The sequence below is a fragment of the Tursiops truncatus genome, chromosome 13 (assembly GCF_011762595.2).
Source record: "Tursiops truncatus isolate mTurTru1 chromosome 13, mTurTru1.mat.Y, whole genome shotgun sequence".
NCBI classification, from domain to species: domain Eukaryota; kingdom Metazoa; phylum Chordata; class Mammalia; order Artiodactyla; family Delphinidae; genus Tursiops; species Tursiops truncatus.
The window spans coordinates 20,330,119-20,346,005 of NC_047046.1; the positions used below are offsets into that span (position 1 = coordinate 20,330,119).

Here is a 15,887-nt window from a genome sequence, read left to right on the forward strand (position 1 = left end):
AATGAGTAGAAGGAGTCAGCCCCATGAACACAGGGGGAAGGGTGCTCCAGGTATAGGGAACAGCATGTGCAAAGGCCCTGGGATGGGAAAGAGCTTGGGATGTTGGAGGAACAGAAAGGAGTAAGGGGTTGGATTTGTTTTAAGTGATGAAGCCATTGGAGGATGAATGGCCAGCCCCTTTCAGTGTGGGCCCCTTAGCAATGAGGCATTCATTGACCTGGAGTTAGCGACAGGCTCCTGGCTGGAGTCTGGCAGACCCAGCCCTGCCCGAGTGTGGAAGCCTTGGCCAGCTCCTCCCATCATGGAACTTCTATTTCCTTATTCACAACATGCAGGACATTGGCTCATGACCTTCCAGCTCTGACATTCTGACCTTCTTTCAAGGACATGGGATGCAGATATACAACCTCCACACATATCAGTCACTCAGGTAAGGCCCCTTTGCTTGCCATGAGATGCAAGTTATTGTGGTCAAGGAAGTGGGAGATGAAATGGCAGGAAAAGCAAATGTACCAAAGAGAAGAGTTGACTCCTTTGAGCTGTCATCTGAGTTGGCTCCTTTGAGCTGGGCCTGGGTCTTCGTGTCACCAACCCCTCAATTTCAGGTTGCACCATGAATCCGCCATGTTTCGTGCAAGCTGCTAGCTGTCTTCCCTGTGTCCTTGCAGTGAAGTTGCAGCCTCTGAGGGCAGGTCCTGGTGGCAGAAATAAGCAGTGCCCATGCAAAGCAACAGCATGCAGGAAGAGGAGAAAACAGTTGCACTGTAGAAAATATAAGAGCTCAACTAATTAAGAACAAGCGGTGCTACAGTTGCTCATTTGACAGGACCTCCTAGCACCCAGAGATCCCATGCCTAGGTATACACCCAACAAAAATGAAAAATGAAAATACATGTGTGCCGGAAGATGTGTGTGAGCAGCATTCTTTGTAACAGCCTAAAACTGAGAACTACCCAAATCTCCATCAACATTTAAACTGAAAGATTGTGCCATACTCCCAGAAAGGTATACCACATAACAAGATGGGCAAATCCAGCCCATGGTCATATCTGACCATTTCCCATTTTGTAAATAAAGTTTTATTGGAACACAGCCATATCCATTCTTTACATATAGTCTATGGCAGCTTTTGCACTAACTAGCAAAGATGAGCAGTTACGAAAGAAATACTATAGCCTGCAGATCCTCAAGTATTTACTCTCTGGCCCTTTCCAGAACAAATTTGCCAACACTTGCTATATAAAAATGAAAGTAAGCAGGCTTCCGTGGTGGCGCAGTGGTTGAGAGTCTGCCTGCCGATGCAGGGGACACGGGTTCGTGCCCCGGTCCGGGAAGATCCCACATGCCGCGGAGCGGCTGGGCCTGTGAGCCACGGCCGCTGAGCCTGCGCATCCGGAGCCTGTGCTCCGCAACGGGAGAGGCCACAACAGTGAGAGGCCCGCGTACCGCAAAAAAAAAAAAAAAGAAAGAAAAGAAGCAGTCTACAACTTCCCTGGGCAATGTGGATGATTTTCACAAACAAAATTTTGAATGAAAGAAGCCAACACAAATGAGTACCAGTTGCACAATTGCATTTATATTAAGTGTAAAGACAAGCAGAACTATTCTACATTGCTGGAAGACAGGTTACCCGTGGAGGATAGTAACTAAACAGGGCACGTAGCAGCTTATGGGCGCTGGAAATGTTCTGCTTCTTCTCCATCTGGGTGGCAATGGGTGTTCATTTCGTGACAGTCCATTAAAATGTACACAGATGATGTGCACACTTCTGTGTATGTATGTTGTTCATCGATAAAATTTTTAAAATAAATAAAAAAAGAAACGGTGGGTGTAGATCACCATGCCAAGCATTTTCTCAATGTATTTCCTGGGCAGAAAGCGCAAATAACAGATTGTCAAGTTAGAAAACAGATAACTTTAACCTTTCCACGCAAGCACACATTTATGCATTCACTCTACAAATGTTTATTGATCTCGCACCATGCGCCAGGTGCTGGGAATTCAGCAGTGAGGGAGATAGACACAGCCGCCACCTTCCCAGCATTTACGTTCACACTCACACGTGCCCAGGGAATCTTGCACGCATGTGCACCTAGACGCTCCATCCTCAACGTGGACCTGCCCACGTGTGCACTCCCGACCTGCATCTGCAGGTCATGTCATTCTCAGGTGCACACTTTTCTGAATTTTGCTCTCCCTTCCCTCACTACCATAACTTCCACCTCCCTCCTCCCTCGGATACAGACGGATGGAGCTCAGTTTACCCAGCATCACTTAAGAGTCCTGTGTCCTCCGGGGATCATGGACCTGGGCTGGCCAGGACTCCACAGCTTAGTTCCCAAGGTGGGATGGGTCAGACCAGCTGGTTTCCCCCCAGGTCATGCCTGGCATCTGAGACACTTAGGGCTCAGACAAGTGGAGACCCAGGGCTGAGCGGGTGGGTGACCTTGAACCCAAGGATGCCCTCTGATGTCCCCTGGATTTTCTGCTGGGCTTCCTCCCCAGTGTGGTTACCTGCCACCCATGGATCATGGTCACCAGAGCCTTATGGTCTAGTGGTCAAGGCTGACTTGTTCAGTGAACCCCATGTTCCCTTGAATGTCTCCCTTTGAAGACCTCCTATCCCAGCTCCTCTCAGCAGTTCAGCCCAGAAAGCCAGCTGCTATGACTGATAAGCACCAGCTGTCCAGCATTCCTGTGCCATGGTGGGTACCAGCATGCAATGGGGTGGCTAGACAAACACACCTGCGTTCAAATCCCGCCTGGACCATCAATATTCTGTGACTTTGGGCAGGTTATTTAACCTTAGCTCATCTAATTCCCCCAATGACAATAAGGAAGAGGTACTGCTATCATCCTCACTTGATAGATCCAGAAACTGAGGCTTAGAAATGGTAAGGACTTGCTTGAGGGCACACCCACATCTGCACCCTGGATTCTAATTTTAAAGACCATCTGTTGCTCTGAAGGACTAACCCCAGTTATGCATCAAAATGGTTTCCTTTGGAAAAGTCACGATTTGTGCTTTTGAAGTCCTGGGTTTGGCTAATCAGGAGCAATCTCCTTTTCTTGGAGAAATAATTCACTGTTGGATGCAATCATGGAAAAAGTGAATTCCCTCCAAATTCTTGCAATGAGACAGTCAGTGCTGAGGACAAAATGTTGAGGTCTTTTGAGGAGATGGTACCTCTTAGTAAGTGGAGATGCTTAATTTTTTTTTCTCAGTGGAAAGACCTGCTGTTTCAAATTTCTTACAACTGGGTCTCTGTTCGAATACTGGCGTGGAGTGAACTTTTCATGCCATGGGTCATCTCTGATGTCATGGCATTTCTGATGAACTCCACCAAGTTTGAGCATCAAGGCTGCCAGAAGTGAAACTGGTATTTGCAAATGTATCTCCACTTCCTCAGAAATAACAGATGTTTGCTGGAAAAAATTAAAGTCGCCTAGTCTGTTATTAAATATCTGAAGTAAAGCACTGGCTGTCCTCAGTCAGCTTTCTACCTTTCCCATGATGATATTTTGTTCTGTTGGTAAACTTCTCAAGTGTGCCTAGCACTTTTGTTGGCATCACCTGGCAAGTATGCTCATGGAATTTACCTGTAGGAGTGGACAGGTGGGTTTCTGTCTGTGTGTTTCGTGAATTAACTTGGTTGAAAAAACTGTCAGGAAGGGCTGGGTTTGAAGTCTGCCCAGGAGTTCACTCTGTGCTCATGACTTGTTCTTTGAGTATTGAGACCATAAAGAAGCCTTTTACATCAATGCTAGAGTAAAACGAAGATGGTGTCCCAAGTCAGCAGCAGCTATTTTCATCCATGGACTACTGAGGTTGGGAGTGGTGGGTCATGGAGTGGCTTGGAGGTCAAGCTCAGAGCTCTGGAAGGTCCAGAAACTACAGAGAGTGGCCTGTGGATCCTGGAACATCAAAGGATCCCTGGCCTGAGACCCAGAGCCTAGGTATACAAGATTATACCCTCTCAGAGGCCAGCAGTAGGGAAGACCCCACCTTCTCCAGCAGCCTAAGTTTGGAGAAGGAGAAATGTGAAGCAGGACCACCACGGCATGAGACAATCCCTGTTTCCACATGCCCTTTCCAACTGGGATTTTGTTGAAGATCATTTTCTTAACTAAGCATTTCTGGGGATTTGTCAGAAGGAGGTGGGCAAACCCTTGCTGACCTGTCTTGTAGGTGTTTGGAAGTGTGTTACAGAAAAGGGCAGGGATGTGTTGGCAAAGGCAACTTGACAAAACCCTCCAACAAACAAATTTACCTGTGGGAAAAGGGACAAGATTACTCCAACCATCAACACTGGAAAACCAAAGCTGCTCCCCTACACCAGGCCTCAGCCTGGCTATAGACATAACCCGAAGAAAGCAATTCGCTCATGTTCCAGGCCCTCGGATCCAACATCAGCCTGGGATCTAGGCCTTGGGTAATGAGCAGCCCAGGCGGCGAATGAGGTTTGCAGTTGAAATCCATCTGAGGCCTCTCTCCCTGCCAATGTCTACAGCTTAATAATTGCTTCCTTGCTCCCCCTGCATTTGGGTTCAGGAGAAGTGCCAGCCCCTCCAGCAGCATTATGCAAATAGGGCCCAGTGCGTTCTGGCAGCGGCATATAGAATATGTAAATTTATGGTGCTGGCGGAGCCTGCTTAAGACAGAAGATTTCTCAATGATGAAATTAGATTTTCTGGAAAGAAGCTTCTGAGGACCTGTCTCCTGTTCCCCTGACTCGTGCTGTGCCACAGCCACCAAACCGGTGCTCTGGGAAATAATTAACTGAATTACGGGCTCAAACCTATCGTTAAAAAAAAAAATAAACAGGGAGAGAAGAAATAGACCAGGTTGCAGGAGGCCACAACAAATCCATACGTTACCGAGCATGTCAACGGGAATGGAGGCTGGGGGGGGTGGGAGGCGGGTGGATGGGGAGCATGGGGCTCTGGCTGGCAGGAGGAATTGACACAGGGTGGAGAGAGCTTCCACCTCCCCTTGGCCTTCACGTGGGCAAGGGTGGGAGAATGGACAGAGCTGTGGGCGCTGGTTTCTGCTCCAACCTAGCACTGCCACTTTTATCTGCTTTATGTACCTGCCTTCTCCTGATTTTGTTTATAAGAAAGCATTTATGTCATTTTTAAAAAATTGAAAAATCATTCATGTAGACCAGATCAAACTTGAACATGCATCAGACTTACCAGGAGGACTTGTTAAACACAGATTGCTAAGTGCTCCTCCCAGAGTTTCAGAGTTGGTCCAGGGAGGGCTCAGAAATGCACATTTCCAATAAGCTCCCAAGTGATAGTGATGCTGCTAGCCAGGAGACACACCCTGAGAATCACTGCCTTAGGCTAAAGTCTTCATTAGAATGATGGGGGAGACGGAGGCCCAAAGAGTTAGGTGATTTGCCAAAAGTCACCCAGTGGAGTCCAGACCAGGGTACAGAGCTGACTTTTTCCATCATCATCATCATCATCATCATCATCATCATCATCGTCATCACCGTCATCACCGTCTCTGTCATCATCTTTGTTGTCACTCTCCTTTGCTGAAAGCTTTCTAGGTTCCAGGCACTTATACTCCTCACTTCATTTAGCCCTTTGCCATAACTCTATACAGGAGCTGCACAGTTGTCCCCAATAAAGATACTGTTATGGATGGAATGTTTGTGTTCCCCCTTCAAATTCCAGTGTTGAAGCCCTAACCCCCATGTGATGGTACTTGGAGGTGGGGCCTCTAGGAGGTAAATAGGTTTAGATGAGGTCATGAAGGTGGGTCCCCCATAATGAGATTAGCGTCCTAATAATAAGAAGGCAGATCTCTTTCTCTCCCTCCCTCTCTCTCTCTCTCTCTCTCTCTCTCTCTCTCTCTCTCTCTCTCTCTCTCCCTCTCCCTCCCTCCCTCTTGTGTCACACATAATGAGGAAGCTATCTACAAGCCAGGACACGAGCCCTCACCAGAGACAGAATCTGCCAGCACCTTGATCTTGAATTCCCAAGCCTCCAAAACTGTGAGAAGTAAATCTATCCTTTAAGCTACCCAGCGTTTTGTATTTTATTATAGCAGCCCAAACAGACTAAGACAGACACTGAGGCTCAACTTCGAGTGACTTCACCTCCTGATCCTCAGGTTTCTCATCTGTAAAATGGGGAGTTCTGACCCTTCAGAGTGTTAGGAGGATTCAGTGAGATTTTACACACAGTGTGCTGAGCACAGAGCCTAGCACATAGCAGGGGCTCAGTAGTTGGGTCATAGTAATTATTATTGTTCTTGTAATTATCATTATTTATTTTTGTTTTTTGCCGTATGCGGGCCTCTCACTGTTGTGGCTTCTCCCTTTGCGGAGCACAGGCTCCGGACGCACAGGCTCAGTGGCCATGGCTCACGGGCCCAGCCGCTCCGCGGCATGTGGGATCCTCCTGGACCAGGGCACGAACCCATGTCCCCTGCATTGGCAGGCAGACTCTCAACCACTGCACCACCAGGGAAGCCCTAATTATCATTATTAATCGAATGGTAGAGATTGGGACACAGTGGTGTTGTGGAGTGAACTTGGGGTTAGGAATATGAGGGTCTCGAGTCTAGTCCCAAGCCCTAAACTCATCTGCTGTGAGACTTATGTGTAGGCCACCACCCTCTCTAAGACCCAGTTTTTGCAAATGGAGTAGATGGAACTTGGTGGTCCCAGGACACACCCAGCTGTACAATCTCTGATTCCATCATTTCAAGGGTGTGGCCATCTCTTATCCCCATGTTGCCCCAGCGTGGGTGTCCTCCTTCCTCTCCTGGACTGCTGCTCAGCCTCCTCCTGGCCTCCTGGCCTGTGGTCTCACCCCAGCCCCTCCACCTTTCTAAAAGTCTCAGATAGCAACCGGGTACTCAGACCCTTCTGTGGCTATTTCCCTTCTTTGGATCAAGTCCAAGCATCTCAGCTTGGCATCCAAACTCCTTCATGCTCTGGTCCCTCTCAGCCCCTAATCTCTTGCCTCTCCCTCTTACACTCTATTTTACAGTAAAATACAGACGTTTGTGTTAGCCCTCAGGCACCGTGCTCTTTCCTGCCTCCCTACCTTGTTCTTGCTGCACCTTCTGCCTGGCACTCCATCCTTGCCCTTCCTCTTTGTCTGCAAACTTCTTGAACTTCAGTGCTCAGCTCAGATATGTTGTGTCCTGAGAAACCTTCTCTCACCTACCTTCTTACTGTCTCCAACCCGAGGCTCCTAGAGTCCCTTCCTCTGAGCTGCCTGTAGGTATCTCGTCCTAGTACTTAACGCTTCCTAGTATAAAGGTCTACTGCCTTTCTCACCTTTTCTGCTGGACAGTGCCTAGTTTAAAAGGAAGAGACAAGCTTCTCAGTCAGGGGCTTTTCGAAATTTTCTGTTTTGTTGTTTGCTTTATCTGCTGTCTGTAAGCATCTTGAGTGTAGGGCCTTATGTATTTTGTTTGCCAGTGTAATTGCAGCACTTATTTTCATGCCTGGCACATGGTAGGTGTTTAATCCTTAAATTAATAAATCTGAAATCTCTGCCCATTTTCACAGATTTCTTATTAACCATTCTATCCCTGCTGCCTACCAAATGCCTGGCATGGAGGCATCAGTAAATAATTACTGAGTGAATGAGTAGGTGAATAAAATGCATGACTTCATATATAACTGTATCAGTCAGCTGTTGCTGCATAACAAACAGCCACTAAATCTCAGTTGCATGCAACAATAGGCATTTATTTCTCATCTAATTTTATCTTGTGAGTCAGCTGGGGCAGCTCTGAGCTGCAGGTGGTGTCTGGCTCAGCTCCACGTGTGTCATCCTCTGAGGGCCAGCAATCCAACCAGAACATGGCGAGGGCAGAGGTGCAAGAGAAAAAGTGGAAACACACATAGTTTCTTAAGGTCTCATCCCAGAACACGCACCGTGGCCCTTCCATTCCAATATCGTTGACCAAAGTGAGGAACGTGGTCAAGCTCAGTCAATGGACAAGGATGTACCCTCTAGGAGGAGAGGCTTCAAAGTCCCAGGGCAGAAGGCATGGATACATCTAGGGGTGAAGGATCAGGACCCATAAATCTGTCTACTTCAATGACCACCCCCAGCATCTAGCCCACATATCATGGCACATAGCTACCACTCACTATGATCGTGGAGGCAAAGTGACCACGGTGGCCCCCCCATCTTTAAAACACCAGAACATTTTATTCACTTTTTGCATTTCATACCCTCCTTCATCTCCCACCCTGCAGTTTTCAGCGATTTTTCTGGAGCCCTCACTAAACAATCTCTAGGTCTATGCCCACAGGCACTGCCATTCTGGGGCATGTCACAAGCGCACCCCCCCCCCCCAGCCTGTCCTCCTCTCTGTTCTTCTCCCAGCCCACAGTGCACATTGTGAGGGTCCCCCTGATGTTTAATGCATGAGCTCATCGTCCTCCCTGCAGCCTCCACAGACAGACTCTCTCAGCCTGGGAACGGCCATGAAGTCAGGTGACTGTACAGGAAGCAGTGCCCTCCCCACCGCCTGCCTCCTCGCCTTCCAGTTGTTGTGAGGCTGCCCTTCTTCGACTCACTTGCAGTTTTGTAAGCTCTTTTATTAATGTGCCGGAGGCAGAGAAAAATGCATTTGTAATTTCCCCTTTATGGCTGGTGGAACTTCTTTTTGCTTTCTTTCTGAGCATTTGTTTGTGGCGTGCACGCGCGCACACACACACACACTCGCTCACTCACTCACACTCCAGGTCAGAATGAATTGAATGACAAGGCAGTGGATGTCAAAGCACAAACACAGTCTTGGAATATCTCAGCAGGAAAGGGGTCTGAGTCTGATGGCTGCCACATTGCATTCCCGGAACCCTGTTCTTCCTTAAAATAGCATCAGAGGGTGCTGCAGGGTGAGAAAAATTGTGTGTGTTTGGCCGGGTAGCGGGGGAATGTTTGGCCCTTCCCTGGACCTTGCTTCAATCAGAGCATCTCTGTTTTGCCTGATTTGTATACTGTGGGTACATAGGCTTCTTTGGAATTAAGGATGTACCATGGATGCTTGTGCTAAAGGGAAAAAGCCATGGTGGGGAGGTCTCCTTTTGCTTGCTGCAAAAGAACGAAGATTGACTGAGCACCTAGCATGTGCCAGGCACTGGACTGCAAGTACTTGAGATATGCATTGTCTAATTGAAACCCCAGCGCTAGGTGGGAATGATTGTCTCCTATGTCACAGATGAGGATGCTGAGGTTTGGATGGGGAAAAGACTTCCCATCACCCAGGAAATGGTGGAAATGGGATTCACACAGAGGTTCTCCGTATGTTAAAGAGATGACAAAATTTCAGAGTGCTTAGCCCTTCGTAGGTCTTAAAAGTCAAAATCATTCAAACGATCTGATGACAGTGACCACAACTTCTTCCAGATACTGAGTGATTACCTTGAGCCTGGCTCCTGCTGGGTGCTTTACAAGCAGGGCTGCCAGGTCCAGCTGTGCAGGGTGGGTCTTGCAGAAGAGCTCCCAGCCAAAGGGACAAGGGACAGCTGACTCAGTCCTTAAGCTGCTCCCCAGACCCTGGTGTGAATTTGCATCCTGGAGGAGGGGATGCTGATCTCAAATATCTCTGCCAGGAAGAGCTGCCTTTTCCTAATTTCCACAACGGCGCTCTGTGCAAGCTGCTACCCTGTCTGCACACATTATCGCAGCCTCCAGGGTAGCTTTATGACTATACCCATTTTAAAGATGAAGAAACAGAGGCACAAGGAGGTTAGATTTCTTGCCCAGAATTCTGCAGCTCTTTCAGTGTCAGAACCAACATTTGAATCCGAGGTTGTAAAACTCCATGACTAGAGGAGATAGGAATTTGCAGCTATACCCACCCGTATTCCCTGTCCCCACAAAGATTGTTGAGTTTCACAAGGTTCTAAGGATAGAACCTGGGGATGCAAGGTTTGGGGACTACTGGAAGGAGGTATTCTCTGCCCTGTGTAACAGGAATCAAGAGAGATTCTGAGACAGCAAATGGCACACAAAGATCAACCCCGCTGGGCTTTTTCAACAAGTCTGTCTTTGGATCACTTGTCTGTGGTCTTCTCTGCCACCCCTCTCCCAAAAGAGATCCCATGGAGGGAGTAAAAGACCCCCAGATCATGTAGGTCTGACCTCCCCCCCAACCCTGTGCCTTCTCTCCTGGAATACCCAAGAGCTGGAAGAAGCCTCCCTGGAGATAAATATCTACACAGAGCCAATTGTCACACGATGTCCCAGAGCCAATTACTCATTCTGAGAGACCCAGAGGTGGCTTAAGGAGTTGACAAATAAAGAGGAAATAATTTGCAATTTGCTGTTTACACATAATCAGAGTGTACCGAGGGGGGAAAAAATAGTGTTACAGCGTACGGCTTCTCACGTTTTATTTTGATCTTCTAAATCAATACATAAGTGGAGAGGCAGCTGGAGACAGACGTTTTGGAAAAAGAAAATGTTTGCATGTGTTTGGCTAAAGGAAGGAAGGACTTTCTATAAAACCAAAGATATGGCAAAGAAGGTTGAATGAGGCCGTGTCCCCCCGACAAAAGGAGAGGCAGTGAATGACAGTTGTAGGATCCTTACTCTCTGCCACACACTGAGGCAGGCACTTGACAAGTTATGGCCGTGGATCCTCACCTCCAACCTGGGAGGTACGTTCTATTTTCAGCCCCATTTCAGGTGGGGAAATTGAGGCCCCAAGAGATGAAGGCTCTGGGCCAAAGACATTTGATCTGCATAAGCTGAACCCGGGACTAGCCACCCAAGCCAGGCTGATGCTGGAGTCCATCCTTCAGCTTCCAGATTACTTTCCCTGAGTTTTGATGCTGGTCTTTTGTTTGGGGACCATTAAGGGGCTTAAAACAGGGGTCCCTCTCTCGAGGGGAGAGTCTTGGGGAGGGTGTGCTGTCTCTGGTTCCTCTCCAGTTGTCTCTGCCAATCACTGTCTTGGCAAGGATCACATCCCCACTGCAAGGGGGAGGGTCACTGGGGACCAAGGATCCTTGGGCAGGAGACCTCAGGGAGGGGCACGGTGACGGGATGCTGCTCATAGTCTAAGAGGAAAGCCCTGCTCAGGGGTGTTCCCAGCTCCAGTTTTCTTTTCTCTGTATTTCTTACAGTTCTTCCTTTTTCTTTCCTGGTCTCCTTGAGACATTGGATATTTTTGCCACTATCTGCCCTCCTTCTCCCCCAAGTCCACTGACATCCAGAAGCCGAGATCCCTTCTTAGAACTTGTTCTTCCTCTCCTACTTGTACAAATCATCCCCTGTCAGTGGTCTAGGATCCTGGGCCACAAGGGACCTCCAAGATAGATCTAATCCAGCCCCAGATTCAAGAGAGGTGAAGTGATCTCAGCCCCATTTTATAGACAAGTCCATTGATGCCAAGTGCCTGCTTCTGGCCCAGAGTAGAAGAGAGGGCTCAGATCCACACTCCAGCCCCTCAGGATGCCCAGTGCCTCGGTTTCTTGGGGTGGGGGAGGGAGCGCCCGTCCCCGTCTTTGTTCCCCAGCCTCCCCTGTGTTTCCGAGCTGTGTGCAATTTACATCTCCACGTGCCCGCATTTGCATGACACACACAGACACACACACGCACACACGCAGGACTGCTCCTGGCTTGAACAACAAGGGATGCCAAATGCCGTTCACATCTTTCTGGCGAGAAGTGCATCCATCCCGATTCTGTCTTTGCCAAAGTGCCATACGTACCAGACGTACATATATTCCGTGTGAATTTCCTTAATCTCCTTCACAGCTGTCCCTTTCCACAGCCTCTGCTAGAGCATTCCCAAATTACTTGTCTCCTGGCTGGGATAGCAGCCTGTTCCCTGATCCCTCTATCCCTTTAACAACAACAAAAACAACAATAATAATAATGGCCACCGTTGACGTAGCCCCTACTGTGTGTTAGGCATTGGGCTAAATGATGTTGCGTCTTGTAGGAGCTCTGCGGTGGAAGCATTATTAGCCCCATTTTACAGGTGGGAGAAAATGAGGCTCCAAGCTTAGGGGCATCACACAGGGCTGGGGACTGAGTTTATGAACCGTGGCTGACTCTGAGACTTGGGCTGGTCACCCCTGTCAGGCTGCCCTCTGATCTCGCCATGTAACCCAGCCTGCCACCGTGATGACCATAACACAGGAGAGGGCCCTGGAGGGTAGCAATTAAGAAAGTGTACCGTTTCAACCTCTGACAGTGCTCTTTTCCGCCTGTGTAAGTTCAGGTGAGTCCCTTCACCTCTCTCAGCCTCAGTGTCCTCCCCTGTAAAATTCGGATCATGGTAGTACTGAGCCGTACGGTGTTATTATGGAAATGGATACCATGATTGCAAGTGAAGCACTCAGCAGAGTTCTCAGCACCCAATAGATGTTGGGTTTTAATAGAGTAAAAGCTTGTGGTATAAAGAGATGGTTTTGGTGTCTGACATTCAAGGCTCTCTTGGGCTGGGCTCTGCCTTTCTTTCCACCATGCCGGCCCTCCGCCACCATCTTGCATCCCACTCTTCAGCTAGAAGGAGGTCCCCACTGGTCTCCACAAACTCTCCACCATTTCTTACCTCTGTTGATTTGCCCAGATGTCTGTCTGCCCATCTGCTTTTCACCTTCTCTGCAGACCCAGAATTGGTTTGTCCTCAATGCCTAGCTCAGAGACTGACCCTACCTGGCATCTTCTCTTTCTTGCCCATTGGAGGCTACCTCTTCCTCCTCTGGACACGACCTTGGGTCCTAGTGTGTGTCATTCCTGAGGTCCTACTGTGCAACGGGATAAAGACAGAGCTACACCTAGGACATGATCCTACTTTCTTTTCTTGTACTTTAAATGCCACTCAATGGAAGGAACCCTGGGTTCCTGAATGATTGCATGGAACGATGGCCCACGTCATGCCAACCCACATTAGACTGTGCCTTGAGCAAGAAATAAACCTTTATTATACTGAGCCACTGAGAAATGGAGGTCCTTGGTTACAGCAGCTTACCTGTCCTAATACATCTATCTAACTAAACTCTTTCTGATCCCGTATTGTTCCAGAAAGAGCTTATTCATTTAAAAGTGTATTTTAAAAATAGAATGAAAGAAAAATGCATGTAGGAACATAAGACAGTGCCAGATATAACACTCAGAAATGTGTGCTATGAAAACCAACACCCCTATCATGTGTGGATCAAAAATATAGCTCTGAGCTTCCTAGCAGCCAGGGTAAAAAGGGAGAGCTGTTTAGTTACACACTATCAGAGCCTTTGAGATAAATAAAAACACCATTGCTAAGGATAAATACAGTAAGAGTTGCAGAATGTTTTTTTTCCTCTACATGTTCATTGAAAAGATCATTGCATGTCTGCAGCACAACTCAATATTGTCCAGTACTTTTTCTGCATAGCAACCCTTCCCCATGTTTTACCTTGTTGAAACACATGAAAATATGTATAAACACAAAAACACAAACATATAAATAATGTAGAGGAGTTCTCTTGATACATCTCATAGGCAGGTCCTCAGGCTTCTCTGTAGGCTTGGGATACCCTGGAGGAAAGAGACTCTACCCTCTTCATTTCTGTTTTCATGTCTTATTATAGAGTCTGGAGCATGGTGGATACACACAGTGGCTATTACTACTATTGATACTAAACGTGTGTGAGTGTGTGTGCTGTGTGTCAGGCTAGCACTCCGTGAATTATGAGCTCTTTCCTGGAATTGTGTGTGTGTGTGTGTTATGGCGTGCTGTGTGTGTGGCGTATGCATGTTGAGTATGTGTGTTATGTACTGAGTGTGTGTTGCATATAGTGATGTTTTGTGTGCGTTGTGTGTGTGTCATGTGGATGGTGGTGTTGGATCCTATGAGCATGGTATATGCGGTACGTGCATTGTGTGATGTTGTGTGGGTGATATGGGTGCTCTGTGTACATTGTGTGTTGTTGTAGGGGATGTGTGGATGGCCCAGGTGTTGTGTGTGCATTGTGCGTGAATGGTGTGTGTTGTGAATGTGTATTCACGTGTGTCCTCTGACGTCCTCTGACATCCTGCATCCCAAGTGTCTTGCATAATCCCTGCAGATTTGGTGCACATTCCCTGTGTGTGACTCTGTACCGCCTTGTGTCCCTTTTGTGAGCTCAGGGTGTGCTCCTTGGTGCTGCCTGTGGGCATATCGGCTTGCAGCCCCACCCTGTGCAGGCTCTTTGTGTGTGCCCTGTGAGTCATTGTGGATACATCTAGAAGGCGGTGACTATTGTCTTCAAACAGAGAACAGCCATTAAGACATTCATTAATTAGGATCATGTTGACACTTCTATTGCCGACTAAAAACATCTGTTTGTTTAATCAGAGTCTCCTTAATGCCTTACACTTATTCTCTCAGTGAGAGAGGATGGGCTTGCTTTCCCCACGTGTGTACACTGGGGTTTCACGAGGTGGAGGCACAAACTCTGTCAATATTGTCACAGGATGACAGCTCTCAGGAAGGCCCACGGCGTCTCAACAAACGTACATCCCTTTCAATGGTGAATGAGTAGTCGTTCATGGGTCAATTTGCCAGTGGCCATTCCCCGTGTATCGGCATAGCCTGAATGACACTCTATAGATCAGATGTAAGAACTCCACCATAGCACTGGGTCTCAATGCTACGGGCGTGGTGTGCTGCTGGGTGTACCAGCTGCTCCACCGTCCTTTCCTTCCTACCTAGGTGTATACCCCAAACCCAGCAACAAGCCGCCGGTAACCTCGTCGGAGTTAAATCCTCTCTCCCATGATCTTAGTTTTCTTACATGTAAAACAGGATGATAAAAGGACAAAACTAAAGATTCAAAGAAAACATATCTAAGGGAAATACCCAGAATGGTGCCTGGAACCAAGCAGACGCCTGAAAACGTCACTCCTATCCCCTCACCCTCCCACCCCACATGAATTCACAAGGAGGATGACCAAGGAAAAGACTCAAAGTTAGGAACTGACTCTGGTCACATTCCTCACCAGTCACACCACTGGGCATCCAACGCACGTCCACTGCATCCCTCCTCTGTGCCAGGTGGGGCTGGGTGCTGGGACACAGAGGCTGATGAGGATTTCTTTCAAGAATGTGGAAATGAAGGGCATTCCCAGCAGAGGAGATGGGTGAGCAAAGGTTCCCTGGGCCGGGAGCATGGAGGAGAGGTGTGGGGTGAAGCTGACGGGGAGGACGCGATGGACCATAGAGGGGTTTTTGCTTTGGGGTGTTTCGTTTTGTTGTCGTTCTGCGTCTTGTTTCATTTACTAATATAGTTGGATATCTTTTCATAGTGAACATAAACAGTTCTACTTCATTCTTTTGCGCAATTAATAGCTTCTTATATATGTATGTCCCTTATTTTAAAATCAGGACGACAGTGATAGACCCGTAAGTCATCTCTAGTTTGAGGATATCAGTGTGATTTTCCCAGGGTACTTCCCAGCAGTGGGTCAAAGGATATGTGCATATGTGCTCTTAAAAATGTTATTTTTTTAACATTTTTAAATAGTGGCAAAATATATATAACATAAAATTTCAATTTATACCAAATCAAGCAGTGAAACCTTGGATTCCCTCTTTAAGCATACTTGCCACCTAGCACTGCTGCTTTTTCCTGTAAAATGGGCCCCAAGCTGTTCTCAAAAGGATGGTAAGAAGATTCAATGGGGAGATACTTAGAGAGGCTTGCTCAGTACATGGTCAGCCTCCAAGACCTGGGCTTTATTATTGGGAACTGGCACAGCCCAGTGCTTAGGGGCCCAGGCTCTGGACTTAGGCTTGCCAGCTGTGTGACCTTAGGACAGTTGCTTCATCTCTCTGAACCTTGGTTTCCTCATAGAATTGTAAAAATTACATAAGGTAATATAAATAAAGTGGATGGTGCCATTTGGATGTTCAACAAATGATATTT

At 47.6% G+C, this 15,887-nt stretch overlaps 1 long non-coding RNA gene across 2 annotated transcripts in view; it reads left to right on the forward strand.

The window, feature by feature from the left end:
* LOC109552579 (uncharacterized) overlaps positions 1–15,887 on the forward strand; it is a 379,508-nt gene that overhangs the window by 173,333 nt on the left and 190,288 nt on the right. The window lies entirely within an intron of this gene.